This window comes from Protopterus annectens, chromosome 7.part0 (genome assembly GCF_019279795.1).
Source record: "Protopterus annectens isolate FY-2018-M chromosome 7.part0, PAN1.0, whole genome shotgun sequence".
Taxonomy (NCBI): domain Eukaryota; kingdom Metazoa; phylum Chordata; order Ceratodontiformes; family Protopteridae; genus Protopterus; species Protopterus annectens.
Window position 1 is genome coordinate 1,587,947,163 of NC_056739.1, and position 23,591 is coordinate 1,587,970,753.

At 39.4% G+C, this 23,591-nt stretch overlaps 1 protein-coding gene across 2 annotated transcripts in view; it reads left to right on the plus strand.

The window, feature by feature from the left end:
* Positions 1-23,591, plus strand: part of LOC122807137 (ninjurin-1-like) — a 514,013-nt gene that overhangs the window by 69,308 nt on the left and 421,114 nt on the right. The gene's annotated exons all lie outside the window — the stretch shown is intronic.

Below are 23,591 nucleotides of genomic sequence, written 5' to 3' on the forward strand. Positions count from 1 at the left end.
CAAAATACGGTGTACTGACCACAAGTTGTTTCATTTTGTGGCATTAGAGAAGGTGACACTTAATCCCAGAGGCGGACCCTAGAAAATTGGAATTCAAGGAATTATGGTGGCAGTTAAAGTTAAATTCTCAGGACCCACCAGGGTGAATGAAAATGCACCTATAACTAGCATTCTTAAGCTTAGAGCTATGAATTCATAGAATTTTAGTTTAGACCAGGCTATACTGAATTAGAATAAGGGTTATAAATGTTGATTATCATTTATTCTTATTTATTATTTTCTTTTTTAAGGTGATTGGATGGATCTCATGTTAAAAACTGTTCATTGTCTTGATATATTGTGATACATTTTTAAATATTTTTTGATTTATTGTATTATGTTTAGGCATTGTTATATGTATTGAAATGTATTGTATTTGGCTTTCGTGACAGGTAATTTGATGTAACTTTACCTTCGATATTAAGTGGTTTGATATTTAAGAGGTAGTACTCCTTTAAGATTATTAATTTACTAAATGATGTTTTATTGAAGATTTAAATGTAGGACAGTGATTGTGTTCAGTTTGGTTATGAAGAGGATGAAAGTGATAAACCTTGTTTTTATGTAATAAAGCTGTGATTTTAATCCACCAGTGGAGTTTTGACATCTTTGTGGCAGTTTGTTTTTGTAGCACAAGTTTTAAATTAAGTCTGTAACTCCCGCCACTTCAGGATATTCTTTCTTCCTTTTGCACAGTCAGAAGCAATATAGACATTATTGTACTATAATCCTTGCATGCACAGTTGAATGGTGAATAGTTCCACTATTACAGGGAAAATCTCTAACGTAAGTACACTTTTTAAAGTTGACATCTTTCTATTTATTGACAGACTTTATTTGGAAACAAAGAAGTATCATACTCCTTATTTTTTCAAGAGAAACTTTTTTTAGTAAGTCCTATCTATTTCTCATAGTAGCTTTTGGCTCTTGAAATGAACCCTTCATTTAATGGGTATTGAGCATTCTGAAGGAAGTTTAAAGCAACTCTGTCCCTGTCAGAAAGGTCATAGGACTTCTTATCCGCAGCACTGAGTATGTTACTTCTCAACATTATGTAATATCAATCGATTATGGTTGGAATTTTGCAGCACTTGTTATTGTTTGGTATTTTTCAATGTCTGTACAATGCAGAGTTAGCCAGAATTTTCTGTGATTTGTAGATATAATTGTAGCTGTCAATTTCTTATCTTCACTTATGGAGATAGAACCAACCAAAAAATATATATATAATAAAAGAAGTGGTGAAAACCCCCAAATCAGAGACACTTTTCAAGTATTGGAACTATTTAACTTAAAGGGACAGTCCCAGATATTTTTTGTTTTTATTCTGGTCTTTGTTTAAGTCTGGTTTTCTGAGCATGTTCCAGATTTGGTTTGGGGTGGGGTGCTTACAGGAAGTTTTAATGATCTTAGTCAAATTCCATCTCAAATTGCAGTTGTACTCACAACAGCTCTCACTGAGTCATTTGTTTGTTTCACCTGTGCTTAAGTAGCTTTTCAGGAATTTTATGACCTCACTTGCTAAGACCCCTATGATAGTTGTACATACTAATTCTGATATTGCTTTACTACGGAGGAAGGGGAATACATCAATAGACTGCTAAGATTTAGTATGAATTTACTAAACTGTACTCTTGACTATATGGCTTGCAGTTTAACTCTGCAGAGTAAATAAAGGAAATAAAGAGCTGCACAATTCAGATAAGCTTTAAAGCATAAAAAGAAAACACTGAGAATTTTGCCTAACCACCCCATCACAAACATACACAAAAATGTCATAACCTTATTGTTTCCCAATGACTGAGGATTGAAAGCTTAGATAGGAACTAAATATTTTTAACTGTTTTCACCAGAAGGAATGAAAACAGGGCTCCATAAAGTAATTGAAACCAGGAGTAGGGTTGATGATGACATGGTAAGTGGGTGGTGACAACTGGGGGGGGTATCAGGACAAGTTTCTTTTGGTCAGAGTTTTAGACACTGGGATTGTCCTATTAAGAAAGCTGACATATTTTCATGCCACTTCTATTTTACTTTTGCTGTAAAGTGTATTAAGTAGTAGTCATTGGCTTAACTCCTTATCATCTAACAATTGTGGAATGTTCCACCTTCTGCAGCTTATATCCATTTGCTGATTCCTGAAAAATCAAGATAAAGAGCAATGCCAACAAATACAAATATCTAGTGAACTGTAAACATTTCTGAAAAGGTGCACACAGCAAAATGTCTTTTTTCCAGTCCTACAAGTCAGTGCATTCAGTCTTCATGTCAATGCTTTAATGTATTATAATGCTGTGAAGAACAGAATTGTGTTTATTTCTATATTTTCTCAAATCTTTGACACAATATCCCACTCAGGCTTTGTTGACAAACTCAGGAGGTTATGTATAAACCTGTATGTCACCCAGTGGATAGCCAACTGGTTCACAGACAGGACCCAGGAAGTTAGAATTGGGGAGTCCATCTCTACAAAGAGGCCAGTCACAAGTGGAGTCCCTGAGGGATCAGTACTTGGACTGGTCCTTTTTGGCATTTACTTCTCAGAAGTCAGGGCCAATGTCAGTGTTCTCTGCCTGACTACATTTGCAGATGATTGCAAATTAGGAGCTGTCATTGAATCTCACACTGACACAAATGTTCTCCAGGAGGGGCTGACACAGACAAACAACTGGTGTCACAGCCATGGACTAAAACTAAATGCCAAGAAATGCATAATAATATCCTTTGGGAAGTCATCCATCCCTGGTAACCATCATATTGACAACACACCCCTTAGAGTTGACCCAGTAGTCAGGGACTTTGAGACACACATAGATAGTAATCTAGCCTTTGATCATCACATGTCTGCAGTGGTGATGAAGTCTTTTTATGTTGTGCAACCTATAAACAAAGGGATGGCATCTAAGTCCAAGGAAGTCATTGTTGCACTGTATTCAGCATTCATCAGACCTGTCATGAGTACAGTGCCCCCCTTTCGTGTATGTAGAATGTCCACAGAGGTTGCTCATTAAAAGAATATCTGTCATAAGTAATATGTCGGGTTCAGGCGCCTAGGCAGTGAGACATTTCCCTGTGGTACATTTGACTGGGGATACATGGCTGAAATGACAGTCAGCTACAGAGAAATATGGCTGTTTGCAAATTCCCTGTGGGCAAAGAGAAGCACATACTGCCATGCTCACAGCTTTAATAACCAAATGCATGGAGGCAGAAGAAGTAATGAATGTTGTGCTCAGTGTTGAGTGCATACTTATGTAACTACAACATGTAGAAGTGTCCTACAGCATGGAAAAAATCCTGCAGGCTACTGTTGTCACATTTATGCTCCAGTATGCATTTTAGGTAATGTTCCCTAGAGAATGTAAAGGGGGTAATGGTCCACACACACCATTTATAATGGTACTGCCCATTGTGCACTGCATTTGTACTGCCACTGACATGCCCTCTGGCCAGCCCGCTGCTGATGCTTGCCATATTGTCTGCTGTCTCATGTTACCTTGGGGATCATGGACATTGTTTTCCCCCTGTGACTTTGGTTCTTGAAGTTGTGGGCATGGCAACACATTCTTCACTTTGTCCACAAGGAATTTGCAAACAGCCATATTTCTCTGCAGCTGACTGTCACTTCAGCCATGTGTCCCCAGTCAAATGTACCACAGGGAAATGTCTCACTGCCTAGGTGCCTGAACCCTAATATGTCCTATGCAGACCTCCTCTAGGCTCTATTCCTGTGTTCTGTCTCCTTCAGGCTTTTGAAGGGATATCTATGCCTGGCATCCAGGGCATTGTCAGATCCCACTCTGATGGACTTCCTGCATATCTACAAAACAAACAGCACCAGAATTACCTGTTCTAAAGACTTAAACTTTGCCTATGATAGAAATAGCACCTGCTGGAGAGATAGGTATGTATCCCAGAGACTGCCCCATCTGTGGTACAGGCTCCCCATCCATGTGAAGCAGAGTTCCTCCCTAACCCAATTCAAGTGCAACTTGGACAGTTGGATGGGAAACCAGAAATTCATCCCTGGTTTGGCACCTATGTTTCTAATGGACTCAGGTAACCTGTAAATGGTTCATCTCCCAGGCCCATGTTTACACTTATCAAGGGTATCAGAACTTGTCAGAGATTTGGGATGCATGGCAAGGCTTAAAAAGGCTCTTGTGGTCATTAGTTTAGTAAACACGTATGAACCTATGAACCTATTTGTTTCTTACACCTTGCACTTTGTGTACTGCATGCTGTTAGTTTATTAGCCACCTGAGTGGAATTCATAAAGGTTGCCATGGGTGTATATGTCAGTATAACCTATTTAACCTATTTCAGTTAAAAGACAGCCCTAACATGCTGCTTTAGCATAAAGAAGTACAGTTCTGTGATGGGCTATCTCTGCAGCTGTGCTGTGTGATTATGATGGAGTTTGGAGTAGAGGAATATGCTATTTAGCCATGTGCTCTCTCCCCCGAAACAATCAAGGCATTTACACACCAAGCAGTCATGAAATTGCTCAGACATGTAGATCAGCATGACCTCTCCTACTCTGTTGTGATGCTTTGATTGTGTTTATCCGTCACGTTAGATGGAAGTGATGGGTAGTTTAGTGTTAAGGTAGGGTTAGTATATGTGTGCATGAGTGTATACAAGGAGCATATAAATGTGTGTCTGCCTGGAAGGTAGTTGTAGGGCTGTTAGTGAGGGGTCAGGTAGGTGTGTTCATCTGTGTGTAAATAGCTGAATGGATGGGAGTGTCAGTGTTATCAGGTGGGCAGGGGTGTGTATGTCTTTTTGATGCGTATGTATGTATGAGTGTGGGGTGAGCTTACTGTCACACCTCCACACACCCCTTGACTAATGAGCATAGTCTACATCGTCGGATGGGGGGATTGCTAGCCACCAGGGATAGCTGTACTACAGGGATGGGGGGGGGGTCACTGCCTACATGGATAACACAACTACGGAGATGGGGGACCAGTAGCCACCAGGGATCACCACGTAAGACTTGTGTGCTAATGACACTTATAACAGTGCAGGGATTAGAGGTGGGGGAAATCACTAAACACCAGAGATTACTGTAAACTCATGTGCCATGACAACACTTAAACCAGTTTGGGGACCACTAGACACCAGGGCCCCAGGGATATGACATGGGACTGCAACTCTGCGGCTGGAAAAAGAGACTTCAGGGATGTTTGTTCAAAGTAGGGACATGTAAGGGGGATTGTGGTGTTTGTGTTTGTTTGAATGTACATTTGTGTGTGTGGAAGTGTGACTGAGGGGTGAGGGATGGCTGTACTTAAACAATGTGGCTGCCTCAATTAACTACCCCAGAAGTGCTGATCTGCGCATTGTGATTAGTTAACTGCAATTCATAGTCATGGAAATGAGCTAATAATGAGGTCTGTCCTCACTGCAGCTTAACATGTCAATGAATTGCACATTAATGGGCCTGTTTTACCTTGGCCCTTAACATAATGTGGTAGGGCTTTCATGAATCCCCAGGTTAGGTAATAAATTCAATTCCCAAACCTATCATTTTATCAGGAGCTATGTTTTATGTTTAAAGGGAAGTATACAAAAAGGATGCTATAGGTGTTAATGAGGTAGACAGTTTATTCACTTGTGAATTGTCTTCCCCAATGTCACTGTACCTTATTCTTAAGCAGATATTAGATTACAGTATGTTTCCTAAGCAGATATTAGTTTATAGTATGCTTTTCTTTTTATAGAAAAATAAATATGTTTTAGAAATAGTCATGCATTAATATACACTACTACCATATAGTGAATGGGTGGCCACGGTGGTGCAGCGGTTAGCGTTTCCGCCTCACAGCAAGAGGTTCTCGGGTTTGAGTCTCGGCTGGGGTGCCTTCTGTGCGGAGTCTGCATGTCCTCCCTGTGGTCGCATGGGTTTCCCCCGGGTGCTCCGGTTTCCTCCCACATCCCAAAGACATGCAGTAGGTGGATTGGACACTCTAAATTGGCCCTAGCTGTGAGTGTGTGCATGTGTGTGCCTTCTGTGGAAGGTTGGGCGCTGGGCTGGCAACTCAACACCGTAAAACTCCACTGCCAATCATGAGCGGACAGATAATCCACTGTGTCGACCCCTAACTGGGAAAAGCCGAAAGAAGAAGAAGACTACCATATAGTGAATATTATTTCTCTTTACCAATTTAAAGATTTCAAACATTACATTTCCAACTTCTCAGTCTTTAGAGTCAAGCTTTACTCTTTTCAGAGAGTATGAACCGTCCATGCATCTGGCTGAATTATTAAGTCTTTTGTATCTTGATGTTCTGTTGGGAGGACTTAATTCTGATCTGCCATAATCTCAGATCTCTTCTTGTGACAGCTCCTATCACTTTTCATCCAGACTATGTACTTCTGTTAAATGACCCCTAGGTGCTATTGCACATTCTCACAAGGGTCTTGAACATCTGTGTACTCTTGTTGTGACCATTTTTCTTATTCTGACCCAATTACATTTTATTTCTTTTGAGCAGTCTGTCAGTTTCTTCCTGGGCAACAAACAGTCTTGAGTTCTTCACAAATTATTATTGCCTGTGGTTGTTGACCATCCTGTGAGTGCTGAATTCTTTTTTCTTCTTCTTTTTTTTTTAAACAGTTTTTATTGAATTTTTAACAATGCAAAATTTAAACACAGAGATGCAACAGAGAAATTGTGTGTTGATACAAAAAAGTAAACAAATAAAATATTTACATCGGTGTCTAATAAAACAATTTAACATGCCACTGTAAAACAATTAATAATATCTTTAAATATTGTATAAGTTCTTATCTAATAAGGTTTTTAAATTAGACCACAGATTGTATGAGTAGGATGTTCTAATAGTTCTTGATTTAATAATCATCAATTCCACTTGCATAGTTCAGCAAGAGCATTCTTGAATTCTGTGAATAGAGGGGGAGATTCAGATTTCCAGTTTCAGTTATAACGTTTCTAGCTACAGTCAGAGTAAATCATAATAAAGGATACTTAATTCTTCTGGTACATTTAGGAATCCGAGTGTTAAATAAAATCAGAGATTTAGATCAAGCAAATTTGTCAGGAAAAAGGGCTTGAAGAAAATTATTAATATTTTCCCAATATTGTTTCAGAGGTACACAATCATAGATCATATGTGACCAATCTGCTTTGGTCTCTATTTTACATTTCCAATACAATACCTTTTCTTTCCTGATCAATTCCAATTTATGTTGTTTATAAAAAACTCTGTTCGTAAATTTCCATGAGTATAATGTCCATCTAAGCGAGGATGTAGTCTGCCTAGATGATTCCAGAATTCTTTTCTTATCATCAGAAGGTGGGTTATTGTTAATTATGGTGAAGTAATTCCAGTAATTGTCGAATATACTTTTTGTGTCCTTGTTGATTATTCTGTATATTATTGAAAGCTTACATTCATTGAATGCATCTTGGTGAGTAAGCAAAATAAAAAAATGTATTAGTTTAGGGACTGGTATTCTTGAGCTTAGTGGAATTGAGTTGATTTTGTCTGTCATGAATTGTCTATATGATTGGAGTTGTAACTGAGTTTTTATTTGTCATATTTTATTGTTAGATAATCTGAAGGGGTTAATTTATCCCCATCTAAAAACTGATACCAAAAAATAAAATTATTGATTTAAGCAAGATATTGTCAGAAAAATTGGAGGTGGTAATAAGATCCTTTGTATAGGCAATAGGAAACATAGTAAATATCCAGTATTTATAATTCATATTTTTGTATATAAAATTTTGTAAATCCTTTAATAAGATTTTCATATAATAGGGAAAATTGCTAGGAAGTTTATTCACTATAACATGTTTTTTTTTTTTAAATCCAAATAAATGGATTATTCAATAGTGAGTGCTGAATTCTGACATCTCAGATCAGACAGTTTCCTGGAATGTCTGTTATAATGACATTTGTATCTCTGCTGATTATCCTCCAGAAAATTTTCTGACTCTGCCCTGATTCTTTGTTATAAAAAAGTCATTTGTGGTTCCAGTGTCTTCTCATCAAAAGAGATTGAGTCTTTGCAGCTGAGTATTCCTGTATTTCAAAATGTTGAGATTGACAGCCCTCACAGTTAAGGTTGCTTTTTATAAATTCTTCACTGTCTGTTTTTCAAACCTGTTGGGTTCCCTGCTTTTACATAATAGACCGTTGCTTGATACGATAATACTAAGTATGCTGATTCTTGAAAATATAACCTTTAGTACATTTATTACATTGGCACTTGTAATATCTGTTAGCTTGATCACTTCATGGTGCTTGAAATAATAAGGCACACGTAAACCCGTCTTCTTTGAATTAAGACAAAAACCACACCCACTCTGCTCTGTAACTGACCAAGTACTGGTTAAACTGACATATTTTCTGTTTAATTGTTTTTATGGCAAAAATGAAGTTATTAAGCTTTTTCACTATTTGTACTTTCTACATTGGCATTCCTGGTCAGTACATTATATCTTTGTTTCCCTACAGTTCAGTGTTCTATGATGTGACACACACTCTGTCAAACTATTCTCTCAGCTGGTTAGGTATTTTGAGCTTGTCATCATTAAAGCACTAAGCCTTGGGCACAAACCTGTTTTTCCATGAATAAAAACTAAGACCGAATTTACTTCTTAACAGATCATTAATACCTGTCTTGCTATGACTCCTTAACCTGTCATTTTAAATATCAAATAAAAGGCCTTGCCGAGGACTCCTGGCTACTCTGTAAGCACCTCACCAGGCTAACTGTAACACAATCGTTCATCTCCCTTGCCACCTCTTCCCCACATCCTCGCTCCCTGAAACGTTTGGTTCTTAGTAATAAACAGTGAAAACGCGATTGTAAATAAATTGTGTAGTCTGTCTCTTGTAACTGCTGTTCTGTAGACTAACAGTTCTTGACTCTGCTGTGTACAACTAACATTGTTATGCCTATAACACAGGGGAGTTATGATTGGGTTTCCAATTGTAATCATGTTATTATGTGTTCAAGACATGGATGCCAAGAAATTCACCTTAAAAATGAAGTTCGAGAGGTGAATCTTGGCATTTGTATTGAGAACACACATTGACTGGTTATGATTTGTAAGACCCGATCATAACTCATAGTGCATGAAGTTTTATCTTCTCTGTGTACTGCCTGTTGCGAGTTGTAGGAGGTATGCGAGGTGTTTTTTATACTACTTGGGGAAATTTGGCCAGGGCATCGGAGAACTTTCCCTTCTCTTTTCAGTAGGTTCTCTGGGATCTTTTACATCCACTTGAGCTACCACTAATTCAAGCAGATGGCTCCTTGGTTTAACATGTTATCTGAAGGATGACACACTCAGGAGTGCAGCACCCCCATATGTTGTAATGCAGTTTCAGCACTTGGTCTGCCTGGTGTAGGAATAGACCCCACAGGCTTCTGCACCAGAGTTTTGTGTGCTAGTTGCTGCGCCACTGACACTGTAATCTTCTCAAAGGCACATTAAAAGTACACAGTTTGAAAGCTTTCTTCATCTGGCTTTTTTTTGTCATAATCCCTGGTTTATATGTAATAATAAAAATAATTTAGCATTTGCTGTATACGAGTTAATTTCCTTAACCTTAAGCAAAGGGAATTTCTTTCGTTTAATCTTTTTCTTCATATCAGTTTATGCAGGTCATGCACAATAACACATATGTGAATCCTGTCCCGCTTCCCAACAGTGAGCATGACATTCACTCAATCTGTTGTCAGTTTTTTAGTCACATGTAAACTTTCCATTCCATCCATCTCTGCTCATGGGCACTGTTTTCCATGGAACATGTTGCATGGAGGTTTAGCATCTGGAGGTGTATAGCTGTTATATTTTTGGCAAGCTACCCAAACCTATAAACAAAGCGTCTTTTAAGGAATCATTGCTTTGATTCTGTAAAGTATTGAGAGATAACTCTACAACTATTCCCACTTTTCCATGCCCACTTTTACTCAGTAATTGTACACTGTGAATGTGTTTCACCATGCCCACCTTCCACAAGCTAGATAAAACAAGATACTAAGTAAATTAATTTCTTTAATCAGTACTTTGTGAAACAAAATTATGTACTATTCACTTTAACATGTCAATAGAGTTTCACCCAGTGGCTTTATTTGACTTCTTGAATATGTCAGTAGTGTGCCTGCTAATTTCCTTTTAGTCTTTCAGGGATTCATGTTATTTCATATTTGACAGTTTCCTAGAAACTGCTATCACAGAATAGTATGATTGAAGGCCATCTTCATTGAAAATCCCGTAAAAACATCAATAACAGTTCCCCTGCACCCTCTACACCGCTTACTTAAATGAACTAACATCATAGCCACACATTTGTAGAGAAAGTGCAAACTTAGTTAATACAAATCCATTCTCACACCATATTTGCAGCACTCCATTACATTAAAAACTGGTTATACAATAGATTCAGAAGTGAAGTACACACTTCTAAGCATAACTTCCAACAAAACTAATAAAAAAAAATCAAAACTAACCATAATGTGTTTGACTGCATGTCTTATTTTTGTGCTGCTTGTAATGTCATTTATTCATTAATAGTAATTTCAATGAAACTTGCATCAATGAAAATGACATGCCCCTTTCTTTTGGAGCCTTTCAGCTCTGGGCTTTGATAGCATATTTTTGCAAAATATTAAACTCTGCACCTATGTCTAAATCATATATTAAGTCTGAACATTTTTCTTATCAGTTCAATTGATTGATTTTTTTTTTTTTGGCTGCCACCACTGACCATCAGCTGCCACCTGCTTCTTTTCTTGTTCACCTGATCTACTGGAACAGCATTATTCTCCCATGTCCAAGTACAGTGTTGAGACTGATGAATCTGGATCAATGTCATACTGCTGCTAGGAAGTGTTTTTCTGTTATCATTAGCCCATTCCTGCGGTAACATTGTAATCTCCGCTGTAGCTCCTTTTGAGAGGTGCATGCATGCTTCAGCATACAAGTAGCCTCCTGATGAAGTGCATGCATGCTTCAGCATATGAGTAACCTCCTGACCATATGGTATGCTGTTTGAAAGTGGGGCTCAATAGGCTCTTCATGCAGCAGTAACAATGAGCCAGGCTGCCTCCCTTCTACAAGGATGGGTGAATCAGCATTGCCTGCTCACTCTCATTTTCTCTGCCTATATACCGATTGATCAAAGATTGTCTAGGGCACAGTCAGGGCTTTATCGGTTCAACTAATTATCTTGGGGGTGGATGTTTGTCACCACATAGCTATTGGCATTCTGGTGTTGACACCCTTACCCACCCCTGTTGAGATGTCTTCCAACACATCAGGGGGGGATAGGGCCAAACAGTAAAAGAGCCCTCTACTAGCCACAGTATGATTGCACCTTTCTTGGCTTGGCCCTATTCATGACACAGCTTGGTTCATTACCCCTTAGAGAATCTAATAATGGGAATTTGGAGATTCCTGTATGTTGGGTGGTCTGGAATGGAAACGGTTCTGCTGTGGATAGTGTCAAGAAAATGTGTTTGGGGCATAACCGAGGATGACAAATAAGGGAGGTTGTGACTAAGTATGTCTGAATTCCAAAATGGCAGTGTGGAGGGGAAAAAAAAAACAAGAAAAATGAAAGGGTAGAACTTTGAATGCAACATGCTATGAATGGACAATTAATTTATCATCCAGCCTTGTGATGTAAGAACATTTTTTTTGCAAACTTCATGCTAAGCAAAGAGATATATCAGAATGCTGTAAAGACAGTTGGATGTGCCCTTTATATAACCTATAGACAAGCTGATTGCTATCATAAGTAGAACTAAAGACTGTAGTTCCATGAGAACAGACAACATTCCTGGAGTTGTCCAACACAGACTCAAGGAAAACATGACTAAACTCTTGACTGTCATCCTAAGTAAAAAGTTAGCTTGTGGACACATCCCTGACCTTTAGCAATAGGCTGTAGTGGTACCATTGAACAAAGATATGAGCTAACACCAGATCATGAAACATTAATATTAAGAGTAAATATCATTATTGCAAACAATTGATATAGTTACATTACTTGATACCTTCTGAGCTTGTGGAAAAGGCTTCCCCTTTCTATCAGAAGAATTCAGTCATTAACTTCTTTAAAAAGTCAACTTGATAGGTATCAGGGATACAGAAAACACCTTTATCGAGTCATGGTAGTCAAGCTTTTGTGAAAGCCATTAGGCCTTAAACTTGACAGTAAAACCTATGAACCCTGTCCCTATCATGATTGTACATACAGTCTGATATCAGTACATCTTTTTTAATAGCATAGTTGCCCTTGAACTTTCGTCTAAACAAACAGTCAAAACTGCACACCTGCTCCATCATGCTTTCTTTCTTTTTTTATGTAGTGAAAAATTTAGTGTCCTGCAAACTTATAGTTTCTTTTACTTGCTTTTTCAGCCAAAGTAACACTGTATATGGTATTAGTAATTCACACATGTATATCAGATAATATAAATTATCCACCTCTCTGGTGTTTATATTAGCATATTGAAAGTTGTTCCCTCCAAAGTTAGTCTTTTTTTCTAGTTTTAAATTAACTTATTTTGTTTCACTTTGTTTGAACTTCTTTAGCAGAAGAAGCAGTCTGCTTCAGTAGGTTTCCCTTCTCCTGTTTTGATTGTACCTGGTAATAATGTGTTAACAGTCAATTTGAATGGTTATACTTGGTAATAATGTATTACAACTATTTGAATGATTATACCTAGTAATGATGTGTTAACAGTCATTTGAATGGTTATACCTGGTAGTAATGTATTATGATAATTTTGAATGATTATACCTGGTAATAATGTATTACAATCATTTTGAATAATTATACCTGGTAATAATATATTACAATCATTTGAATATTTATTATTGGTAATAATGTATTGCAGTCATTTAAAACCAATAATGTTTTACAATCATTTGAAACCTCCAGCCCGTCCTTCTCCTTCTGTATTTTCTTAACTACGTTTTGGATGTAAAAGTTAAATCCCTCACCTTCCTATTCTTTAGTCTGAACTTGTTCCTTATCCTTGTCCTTATCTTTCCTTTTGTCTGTTTCTTCCTGCCTGTAGTCTTATTTTACTTTTGTTTTATTATGAATTTGTTACCCGGGGTAGAACACTGACCCATTGAACCCATTTTAGTCTCAGCCCAGGGAAAACACAATAGTTATATAATAGTTACATGATTTATATACAGAGTATATGGCAAAATGCAATTTACACATATATTATATACAAGGTGAATGTTATACTTGGCTTGAGGGAGCAGCAGATAAATGATGTTGTAAACTGAGTGAGTGAGAAAACACAATCTCATCATCATCAGTCAATCCCCCTTTTCCCCATTGTCTACAAAGGGTCGAGATATTATGTCAGCTGTCACCATCTCTCTCTCATTTTAGTGCCACTCTCCTACCTTCAACAGTTCAACAGGCATACCTGACTTTCGCAGGTATTCTCTTACACAATCCATACATCTCTTTGCTGGAAGCCCTTATTTCCTCTTGCCTTCTTCCTATCTGTCACAGATCATCTTCATCAGATTGTCTTCTTTTCTACACATGTGCCCAAACCACTGTAATCTGTTCTCCCTGACCTTCTGTGCAATTGGAGCTACCTTGACTTCTGCTGTGATGTCAACATTTCTTCATCTGCCCCACAGTCTGCATCCTACCACCAGTCTCATGCACTTCATCTCCATCACCTTAGCTTCCTCAACTGCTCTGTCTTTACTGCCCAGGTTTCTGTAATACACAGTAGTACTGGTCACAGCACTGGTTTGTACACCTTACTTTATAGCTTTTTTGTCAGTCTTCTGCCATATACTACCCCTGACACTGTGTGCTAGCTGGCAGTAGCCCCGCTGATTCTAGCTTTGACATCCTCATCCAGACTTCCCTTCTCCTCCATCATCCCTCCCAAATACATGAAGCTATTAATGTGTTCCACTATTTTCTTTTCTGTCTCAATTTTCAGTTTCTTCTGATTTTTTTCCCCATTTGTTGCCATTACGGCTGTCTTATCTGTACTTACTTTCATCCGATGTCCCTTTGGTTTTGCATTCCATTTCCCTGTCCTGTTCTGAAGTTCTTGCTCAGAGCCTGCCTGTAATGCTGCATCATCTGCATAGAGTAAATTTGTGGATCTCTCCCCTACAACCTGTTTGCTGATGTAGTCCATCACTAGTATGAACAGCAATGGGCTCAGAACTGAACCCTGTTGTACACCCACTCCATCTGAGAACCCATCTGTGAGACCGAATACTGTTCATACATGAGTGATTAGGTCCTTGTACATAGCCTGCGCTAATTCTACCAGTGTTTCTGGGACTTCAAACCACCATAGGACTGCCCAAATCAGCTTTTTTGAGACCTTGTTATATGGTTTCTCCAATTCTAGGAATGCCCAGTTAGACTCTTTCCTCATCTATAGCGTCTTTTCAACTATCCTTCTTACTACAAACATTGTGTTGGCTGTGCTGCATCCTGATCTGAATCGCTCATCTCCCATCTTACTTTTTATTACTCTGCTTATTCTTTTATCAGTCACCCTCTCTAGAACTTTCTTGCAATATGACAGGAGTCTGATACCTCTGTACAGTCCACAGCTGTTGATGTCTCCTTTGTTCTTGTACACTGGCAGTAGTATGCTTATTCTCCAGTCAACTGGGATTTGCTTTTCTCTCCGTACTGTTATGAGTACCCTTAGGAGCCATTTCTCCTCTGTTTCACCCAACATCCCGATCTTATCTGCTGTGAATTCATCTGAGCCTGCGGCTTTCCCTGACTTCGTTTTCCTTAGTGCTTTTCTTACTTCTCCTAAGGTGGGCCTTTCCTCATATGTCTCAGGCAGTACAGCTCCTGTGTTTTTTTTTTCTTTATTCAGAAGCTGCTGAAAGTACTCTGTCCATATGCCTTTGATTTTCTGTAGGCTAGTGAGCAGGTTGTTACAGGCATCCCTTATGAAGAGTGTTTGTCTTCTTTATCTTTCTCTTTTTGCCTTGCAAGCTGATAGAGTTTCTTTCTGCCATCTACTAAGTTACTTTTGAGAAGTTGGTAGAGTGCCAGTGATGGCTTGTTTGTTGCTATTGCTTCTCCTCTCTTAGCCTCTCTGTTTGCCAGTATTCCTTCTTAGCATGATTCGTCTTTTCTGTATCCCACTTTTCTTGCGCTTCTTTTCTTTCTTTTTTATGACTTCTTGGACTTCTGCATTCTACCACCCGCTTTTCCATACCTGGCTTAGCCGCATACTTTTTCTGTAGTCCTCACACATGCTTTTCTGAGGCACTTCTTCAACTCCACCTATCTTCTCTTCTTCTTGAAGTACTAGAGCCCTGAATAATTCCTTGAACTCTTGTGCTTTATCTCCAATCAACTTCCAGGTCTTCAGCCTAGTTTCTGTTCACCTTAGAGCCTTCTCAGACCACAACTTCCAGCTGATTGCGGCAACTAGCGGTTAATGCTGTGGGCCAGCTGTTTCACTGGGGATGACTTTGCAATTGCTGATTCTTCCCCAGTGTCCTTTCCTCACTATGAGGAAATCTACAAAAGTTTAATGCTGGCCAACAAAAGTTTCATGCTGGCCACTGTTGTTATTTGCTCTTGTGACTGTCTCACTTATTGAGCCATGTGCTGGCCACAATCAAGCCATTTACCAGAGCCATGTGCTGGCCACAATCAAGCCATTTACCAGACTGAAGTCTAGAATGACCTCTCCTTTTTTATTACTGTTGCCCCACCCATTGGACCCAGCCAGTCCTTATATCCTTTTCTGTCTGTGCCGATATGTGCATTCAGGTCATCGTGCATTTTATATAGAGTGGAAATCAGAGTTGGCAGCTGAAAGAATCAAAATCAAAAATGGAATCAAAGTCAGAAATAGAATCAGAGTAAGATATGTAGACAGAAGGGAATAAAGAGGTTAAGTTATATGACCAGCGAGATAGCGTTGAATTTTCCTGAAGTCTCACAATGTGCTTTTATTTGTGAATGTAAAACGGGGTAAGATGAATGATCTTTAAGAAAAGAAGGAAGAGATTCCCACAGTTTGGGACAAAGGCCTGAGAGAGCATGGTCTGTGCAGTGAAGCCTAGTTTGAGGCGTTTGGAGGACAGGATATGAGTGGTTAAAATGTCCGAGGTTGTATGTTGGTGCATCTCTGAATAGTCTTAAAACTGGTGGAGGGAAGGTGCCATTCCTGACAAGTTTAAATAGCTGAGAGGTAAGTAGAAAGTCAGCAAGTTGTTTCACAGGTAAGCAGTTAGCTTTTTCAATGGTTTTGCACTGGTGTTGATTTCTTGGGGAGAGAGTTATGAGTCTGAATATAGCATTTGAAATTAACTGAATGGTGGATACATTTCTTTTACAAGCTGCAGCAATTGGGAACAAGTCATCATTGCCCTCTCAAAGGCAAAAAATGCAGCCTCCATGGTACCCAGGGGTCTATATTATAACATTGAAATCTACAAAGATCGAATGTTATAATATCTAACCTAAACACCGAAATCTGCAAACATCGAACAGTCAGAATAGCGATTTTTTTTTTCCCTCAGGGAAAAAAATCACTATTCCAAGAAACATACACACAACACAAACACAACACAAAAAACAGCAATCCACACACATACACTTAAAATCCTACACCTAAACTTAAACTAAACTTTACATACACTACTAGCTATCCACTTACCTTAACCCGACCCTAACCCTAAGGTCCGTCACTTTTGCGCACTCACCTCACCCACGCCCTAACCCTAACTCACCTAATCTGCCCCTAACCCTAACCTACACACAACCACACACTTACCCAACCCACGCCCTAACCCGCCCCCAAACCGTAACCTACACACAACCGCACACTTACCTGACCTGCTCCCTAACCCTAACTCACCTAACCCGCCCCCTAACCTACACACAATCGCACACTTACCTGAACCCGAGCCATAACGCTCCAACATATCGAACGCTGAAAACAGCGAAGCCACAGCAACGGCCCGCCAAATTCTTTCCCTGGGAAAGAATTTGGTGTCCTGCACCTTTGCTGTTTTCAGCGTTCGACAAAACTGGTTCAATATTATAACATTCAAACTTTATAAAATTCGATGTTATAATATAGACCCGGGACCCAGTAACATCTCAGGCTGCATCCTACATGAACTCAGGCAGGAATTTGAAGAACAGGCACCCTGTTCAACCAAAGCCTGAGTACTGGCTTTGTTCTAGCTGAGTGGAGGACAGCCACTGTCATCCCCTTGCACAAAGGTGGAGTGTCCATTGATCCAGCAAATTATAGACCCATCAGCCTAACTAGCCTAATCTGCAAGGCCATGGAATGAATTATCATGGAACTCATTAATAAGGACATTGGAAACTTCCAAACACTCGTTTGCACACAGTTTGGTTTCTTCAAGGGGAGGTCATGCCTGTTAAATTTGGTCGACTTCTTTGAGGCAGTCACCAAAGCCATGGACGAGGGGAAGACTGTGCACATTGCCTACCTTGATGTGGCCAAAGCCTCAAATACTATTCCCTACTTGGGTATAATAGATAAATTCTTTCAACTAGGCATCAATCTGTGTATTACGAGATGGGTAGCAAACTAGCTGACTGATAGAACCCACCTAGTCAAAATAGGGGAAGCCACCTCAAGCAGTAGACCCTTAACAAGCAGCGTACCTCAGGGATCGGTCTTGGGGCCTCTGTTGTTTGGGATATACTTTTCTGAGGTGCAGGCCAAAACCACTGGGCTATGGCTGAACAGGTTTGCATATGACTGCAAGCTGGGTGCTGTCATCCAATTCCTCTAGTGATGTGGGCATCCTCCAAGAGGGTCTCACCCAAACAAATGACTGGTGCCAAAAACATGGCCTCAAACTGAATGCCAAAAAATGCACCATCATCCCATTTGGGGAGTGTGACATCCCCACAAATTATCACATTAAAAACAGGGTTCTAAGCATGCAGTCAGTGTGAAGGACATGGGCAGCCAGGTTGATAGCAATCTGACTTTTAACCACCATATTGTCTCTATTGTACAGAAACCTTTCTACATAGCCCACCTCATTAGGAACAGTATCTCATTCAAGGACAAGGAGGTCAGAATATCCCTGTATACTTCCCTTATAATTCCCATTATTGAATTCAATGCCCTTTTTTGCATGTACCTCACAAAGCACATGCAGCAGCTGGAGAGACCACAGAGATTCCTCACCAGGTGAATCCAGGGCCTCAAGCATCTGGCCTACACAGGCTAAAAGTCCTGTCCCTCTACTCAGTCTCATACAGACTCCTCAGAGTTGACCTCTGTTTGGCATACAAAGCAGTCTCAGAACCAGCCTTGATCAGACTGCTGCATATCCACAAGTCTAGCTCCACTCGAGTAACCTGCACGCTTGACTTCAGCCTGGTCTGTGACATCACTAAGACTTGGTGGGACAGATTTGTGTCCCAGAGACTCCCTCTCCACGTCATGCAGAGTACCTCATTATCCCTTTTTAAGTGCAACCTGGATAACTGGATGGGGAACAGAATATACACACCTGGGATTCTACCTGTGTCCCTTCTGGACAGGGGCATCAGGTGCTGACTTGTCGGAACATGGGCTACATTCTTGGCTAGGCTTGTAAGGGCCTCAGGGTCAATAGCCTAATAACGTCCTGTTATCCTATGAGTCTACGATCCTATGAATTAACGAGAGACAGCACTCTAGCTGAGCCTGTAAGATTACCTGTACCTATGGCATTTCTGCTGGGTCTGGATAGAAACGGAGTGATCCTGTTAACCCGGAATAGGAGAGAGTTGATTTTTTGATTTTTCTGTTGTTAAACTGTCAAACTAATAATGTTGTTTACTGCACAGCCAGGTCCATCATTACACAAGCCTCGTAACCATGTCCCTTCTGACAGTTTGAAACATTGGACAATAGCACATTCATTGCCCCCTCAAAAATTTACAATTTTTTTAGGCTGTCCCCTGTATTAAGTAATATATTTCTTAAGTAAAACTAGCATTACAAATAGGACATAGTTCATTATTACATATTTGTTTAATCTTCTCAGCAATCTTAAATGCAGTTCCAAATACCAGCTTTGTCATAAGTGCTTTTTAAATTAAATATCCTTTTCATAATAAGGAAGCAGTCCCAAGTATCATTTCATTGTCTGCACTCTTTAATGTATCTCTTCTACACTGCACGTACAAAGTTAACACACACTAACAATTCCGATTTTTATGAAAATGCGTACAGCTGCTGTCTTTCTGTAACAAAATACCAACGTTTGATTTTAACTTTGCTTTACTTTTTGTCATTTATGTTTTTTTTTAATAAACCTTTCATGGCATTCTGTCTGTGTATTACTTCTAATATGTTATTATTCTTATTTTATTATTAACATAAGTTAAACTTCTACCTTACAGGTGCTCTGAGAGTTATTTATAGAGGAAGATGGGCTGATGAGGTCAGGGGTTGTGGACATTTTTCCAAGTTAAGCTACATGACACACACACACACACACACATATATATATATATATATATATATATATATATATATATATATATATATATACTGCAAAACAGTTCCTGTTTACCTGGCCAATAAAATGTTTGCTCCTTTTGTAGGAGTTAAATTATCTTACAGTGCAGCTAGGCACCAGATTAAATGACTGTGGTAGTGTCGCTACATGTTTAAGCTGTAGACGCCAGAAACATTGCACAAGTATAATTTGCAATGCCATATTAAAAGCAAAGAGACCAACTGGTAATCTCTGTAAAAGCCTAGAGATTAAGAGCAAAGCTGCTTTTACCCACAAGAAGGCCAAATCCTTTTAACATCATTCCATGGCCCACATACATGACATGTTCACCCATCCTAGTCCATATCTTGTTAGTGTCAGCACAGTCCTCAATGTCACTTTATGTCCCTTCTTGGACCATGGGTTGTTAAGCTGGCAATTAAAGCCTTCTTAACTCACCTAACCTGCCCCCTAACCTACACACAATCGCACACTTACCTGAACCCGAGCCATAACGCTCCAACATATCGAACGCTGAAAACAGCGAAGCCACAGCAACGGCCCACCAAATTCTTTCCCTGGGAAAGAATTTGGTGTCCTGCACCTTTGCTGTTTTCAGCGTTCGACAAAACTGGTTCGATATTATAACATTCAAACTTTATAAAATTCGATGTTATAATATAGACCCGGGACCCAGTAACATCTCAGGCTGCATCCTACATGAACTCAGGCAGGAATTTGAAGAACAGGCACCCTGTTCAACCAAAGCCTGAGTACTGGCTTTGTTCTAGCTGAGTGGAGGACAGCCACTGTCATCCCCTTGCACAAAGGTGGAGTGTCCATCGATCCAGCAAATTATAGACCCATCAGCCTAACTAGCCATGATCTGCAAGGCCATGGAATGAATTATCATGGAACTCATTAACAAGGACATTGGAAACTTCCAAACACTCGTTCGCACACAGTTTGGTTTCTTCAAGGGGAGGTCATGCCTGTTAAATTTGGTCGACTTCTTTGAGGCAGTCACCAAAGCCATGGACGAGGGGAAGACTGTGCACATTGCCTACCTTGACGTGGCCAAAGCCTCAAATACTATTCCCTACTTGGGTATAATAGATAAATTCTTTCAACTAGGCATCAATCTGTGTATTACGAGATGGGTAGCAAACTAGCTGACTGATAGAACCCACCTAGTCAAAATAGGGGAAGCCACCTCAAGCAGTAGACCCTTAACAAGCAGCGTACCCCAGGGATCGGTCTTGGGGCCTCTATTGTTTGGGATATACTTTTCTGAGGTGCAGGCCAAAACCACTGGGCTATGGCTGAACAAGTTTGCATATGACTGTAAGCTGGGTGCTGTCATCCAATTCCTCTAGTGATGTGGGCATCCTCCAAGAGGGTCTCACCCAAACAAATGACTAGTGCCAAAAACATGGCCTCAAACTGAATGCCAAAAATGCACCATCATCCCATTTGGGGAGTGTGACATCCCCACAAATTATCACATTAAAAACAGGGTTCTAAGCATGCAGTCAGTGTGAAGGACATGGGCAACCAGGTTGATAGCAATCTGACTTTTAACCACCATATTGTCTCTATTGTACAGAAACCTTTCTACATAGCCCACCTCATTAGGAACAGTATCTCATTCAAGGACAAGGAGGTCAAAATATCCCTGTATACTTCCCTTATAATTCCCATTATTGAATTCAATGCCTTTTTTTGCATGTACCTCACAAAGCACATGCAGCAGCTGGAGAGACCACAGAGATTCCTCACCAGGTGAATCCAGGGCCTCAAGCATCTGGCCTACACAGGCTAAAAGTCCTGTCCCTCTACTCAGTCTCATACAGACTCCTCAGAGGTGACCTCTGTTTGGCATACAAAGCAGTCTCAGAACCAGCCTTGATCAGACTGCTGCATATCCACAAGTCTAGCTCCACTCGAGTAACCTGCACGCTTGACTTCAGCCTGGTCTGTGACATCACTAAGACTTGGTGGGACAGATTTGTGTCCCAGAGACTCCCTCTCCACGTCATGCAGAGTACCTCATTATCCCTTTTTAAGTGCAACCTGGATAACTGGATGGGGAACAGAATATACACACCTGGGATTCTACCTGTGTCCCTTCTGGACAGGGGCATCAGGTGCTGACTTGTCGGAACATGGGCTACATTCTTGGCTAGGCTTGTAAGGGCCTCAGGGTCAATAGCCTAATAACGTCCTGTTATCCTATGAGTCTACGATCCTATGAATTAACGAGAGACAGCACTCTAGCTGAGCCTGTAAGATTACCTGTACCTATGGCATTTCCTGTTAACCCGGAATAGGAGAGAGTTGATTTTTTGATTTTTCTGTTGTTAAACTGTCAAACTAATAATGTTGTTTACTGCACAGCCAGGTCCATCATTACACAAGCCTCGTAACCATGTCCCTTCTGACAGTTTGAAACATTGGACAATAACACATTCATTGCCCCCTCAAAAATTTTTTTAGGCTGTCCCCTGTATTAAGTAATATATTTCTTAAGTAAAATTAGCATTACAAATAGGCCATAGTTCATTATTACATATTTTTTTAATATTCTCAGCTATCTTAAATGCAGTTCCAAATACCAGCTGTGTCATAAGTGCTTTTTAAATTAAATATCCTTTTCATAATAAGGAAACAGTCCCAAGTATCATTTCATTGTCTGCACTCTTTAATGTATCTCTTCTACACTGCATGTACAAAGTTAACACACACTAACAGTTCCGATTTTTATGAAAATGCCTACAGCTGCTGTCTTTCTGTAACAAAATACCAACATTTGATTTTAACTTTGCTTTACTTTTTGTCATTTATATTTTTTTTAATAAACCTTTCATGGCATTCTGTCTGTGTATTACTTCTAATATGTTATTATTCTTATTTTATTATTAACATAAAAGTTAAACTTCTACCTTACAGGTGCATTTTAAATTATCATATAGTACTGACTGAAATGTTATGATCTGAGAGTTATTTATAGAGGAAGATCGGCTGATGAGGTCAGGGGTTGTGGACATTTTTCCAAGTTAAGCTACATGACACACACACACACACATATATATATATATATATATATATATATATATATATATATATATATATATATATATACTGCAAAACAGTTCCTGTTTACCTGGCCAATAAAATGTTTGCTCCTTTTGTAGGAATTAAATTATCTTACAGTGCAGCTAGGCACCAGATTAAATGACTGTGGTAGTGTCGCTACATGTTTAAGCTGTAGACACCAGAAACATTGCACAAGTATAATTTGCAATGCCATATTAAAAGCAAAGAGACCAACTGGTAATCTCTGTAAAAGCCTAGAGATTAAGAGCAAAGCTGCTTTTACCCACAAGAAGGCCAAATCCAACATCATTCCATCGCCCACATACATGACATGTTCACCCATCCTAGTCCATATCTTGTTAGTGTCAGCACAGTCCTCAATGTCACTTTATGTCCCTTCTTGGACCATGGGTTCTTAAGCTGGCAATTAAAGCCTTCTTGATTTTGAGAGTACAGCCTTCTATACTACACTCACTGAGGGTGGTATAGAAGGCTATGAGTTGTCACAGAAGAAATTTTCAGAACCTACAGCCATTCCTCCTGTTTTATCATTTTCGGAGGATGTATGGGTTACTGCCTGCAATTTTCTTGGTGGTCAGCCGCCAGCTGCTTATAAATGGTAAATTGGATTTATAAAGTTCTTCAGTCTTTTAAATTTTTGTACTGTAGTCCCAAATCGGACTCAGGAGCTATAGCCTTAGTTAATTCTAATCGTAATCTTTCTGAGAAGGATAGGAAAGTTATTGATAGCTATGAGAAAAAGGTTTGTACTTCTGCAACTTTGATTTTCAGAATTTTAAATTGTCAGGTTCAGATTTTAAAGTTTGTTCTGACAAATTGTGAAAGTATGTGAGGAAATATCTGCTCTAAATAACTTAGTTTCTTCTATTGTACAGGTTACTAATCATTGTTCTCACTGTGATACATCTTCCAGGGCTATAGC